General features: G+C 26.7%; 1 protein-coding gene across 1 annotated transcript in view; it reads right to left on the reverse strand.

Annotated features, from left to right (window-relative positions):
• LOC111679157 (alpha-tocopherol transfer protein-like) overlaps positions 1 to 2,750 on the reverse strand; it is a 10,160-nt gene that overhangs the window by 6,176 nt on the left and 1,234 nt on the right. The gene's annotated exons all lie outside the window — the stretch shown is intronic.

Consider the following 2,750-nt stretch of genomic DNA (forward strand, 5'->3'; position numbering starts at 1 on the left):
GACTAGACTATAGACTAGACTATAGACTAGACTATAGACTAGACTTTAGACTAGACTATAGACTAGACTATAGACTAGACTATAGACTACACTATATACTAGACTATATACTAGACTATATACTAGACTACAAACTAGACTATAGACTAGACTACAAACTAGACTAGACTATACACTACACTATAGACTAGACTATAGACTAGTCTATATACTAGTCTATATACTAGTTTATAGACTAGTCTATATACTAGTCTATAGACTAGACAATAAAATAGACTAGACTATATACTTAACTATACATTAGAATATAGACTAGACTATAGACTTGATTTTTAAAGATTCTTCGTTATAAAAAAGTACTAAAGTACTCAATTTTCCATGCCTGGTGTTAGTAAACAATTTTCTTCTTTTTTTTCCTTTACCTATTTAATGGTAGTAATTTTATCTATTGGATTAATATGTATCTATTACAAATACTATATAGCAAAGAAATGTGTGTAATTTTGAGTAGCTATAGCTCTTTTTAACACATAGTGGACTTGAGTAATTTAACATTTATTTATTTCCTCTGTGTATTACAAAGTTTTAACATTATAATTAGTGAATTTCTTAAAAGATTAAGTTAAACTTTTAACCTCGGATAAGGTTCAACACAATATCTCGAAACTTTAATGTTTGGAAATGTTTGTATTACACAAGACAATAAATTTTTTACACTGAGACACTTGAGTTAAGCTGAATGCAATTTCGTGAATGCAAAGTCGTTGAATTTGACAATCACTAATCGCGATCATACGATCGCTATTTTATTATATATTTGCTGAAAGATTCTCATTATTATAAGCTTAATGACACGTGTCTTTCTTGTTTTAAAGTTAAATTTCTTTAGTATATTTTCAAGACCTTTAACTTTGGTTCCAATTTATATTGTAATATTAACCTACTTATTGTTTAAAAATATTTTTAATTTATTGGTCATCATTTTCAAATTGTAATTATTTTATTTATAGCTTTCCGTTAATTAGCAAAAATAGAGTAATAATACATTTTTTAATAGTTATTATGAAGATTGTTTTTTTTATTATAATTATTTTAATTGATTTAATTTTAAATATATTAAGTGTGTAAGAAAGACTTACGCTTAAAGTTCATCCAATTAAGTAATCAGCTCAGCTAGTTTTATGGACTCTATTATGGAAATATATTGATTACATAAATTAGCAACATTTTAATAAGACTAGAGGTCAAATCAGACAACCTACTGATTAATATCTATAATATTAAGAAAAGTATAAAAGATCGATAATATATTTACATTTTTAGGATTATTAGTTTCAAACTTTTCTAGTATCTGATAATTTCCTACAGGGTTATATAAAAGTTGTATTTAATCGTATTCACAAGTTTTCTATTTTGACCACACATTGTTTCTTTTTTTACTTGTTTGGACCAACCAGCACATTCAAGTACCTAGATTAATGGTTTACCTTGATCTTCGTACTAATACTTACTACTTCAGATCAAAGATCTTGTTACAAAACAATTTTTTTTTAAATTGTATAAAGACTCCATAGTTTTGCGGCATAAATGAATAAACAAATAAAATATGCAAAATAATTTAAGTTTTAATAAAAACTAAAGACAATTTATTTATCATGTTTAACCAGTTTTAAATGTTTATAAATTCTAAAGAAAAATTCATTCAATTTTCTTGATTAAACAATAAATTAATACTGATATTTTGCAAAAATGTTAGTCAGTACTATGAACGATAATATAAAAATTTAATTTTATATATGGAATTAACAACAACAACATCAACATATTTCAGAAATAATCGAAACTTGTTTATTATAAAACGTTAATAGTTACTTATGCAACATTAATAGATATTTGTTTTTTTTTTGTTGCAAAAATCCAATGTTAAAACACTATTATCGATTTGGATAATAACAGTTCTAATGTTATTACATGACGATGAAATGACATTCTTAGTTTACACCATTTCTGGTATTATTTGTGAAATTTTAAAAATTTCTAGTAATACTTCATAATATTTCTATTTATTTATTAAGGCCATGTTGAGAAAAGTATTTTTTCAGTTTCATTAGTTCTTCTAATCTATTATAGCCCAAAACTTAAAATCGCTTCTTACTAGATCTTCCACAAATCGTTCAAAGTCTAGAATCGGTATATTTGTTGACGCAAGTTGAGAAAACTCGTCAAGCTGTATTTTTTCCCTTTCATTAGTTCTTTGACTCCTCCGATATATTATAGTCCAGACGTGACCCGATACATGTCTTACTAGATCATCCACAAATCATTCGATGTCTAGGATCGGTATATTTGGTGACGCAAGTTAAGGAAAGGCAGTATTTTTCCTCTTCTATTAGTTCTCTGACTTCCCCAATCGATTCCAATAATAACTAGGTTGTGACTGGATATATTTCTTTATAGATCATCCAAAAATCGTTCAAAGTCAAGTATTTGGTGACGCATAACATCTGTATACGATTATGCCACTTATTTTTGCTCTTGAAAAACCCACAAGCTCAAACTGCAGCTCCTCATATTGAGTCTGGTAGGCTTATCTTGACTATTTGGGTTTTCATTATATTCATGTCTAGATTTAGTAGGTTTAGTTCTATCTATTTATCTATCTATCTATCTATCTATCTATCTATCTATCTATCTATCTATCTATCTATCTATCTATCTATCTATCTATCTATCTATCTATCTATCTATCT

Source organism: Lucilia cuprina, chromosome 2 (assembly GCF_022045245.1).
Source record: "Lucilia cuprina isolate Lc7/37 chromosome 2, ASM2204524v1, whole genome shotgun sequence".
Lineage (NCBI taxonomy): Eukaryota > Metazoa > Arthropoda > Insecta > Diptera > Calliphoridae > Lucilia > Lucilia cuprina.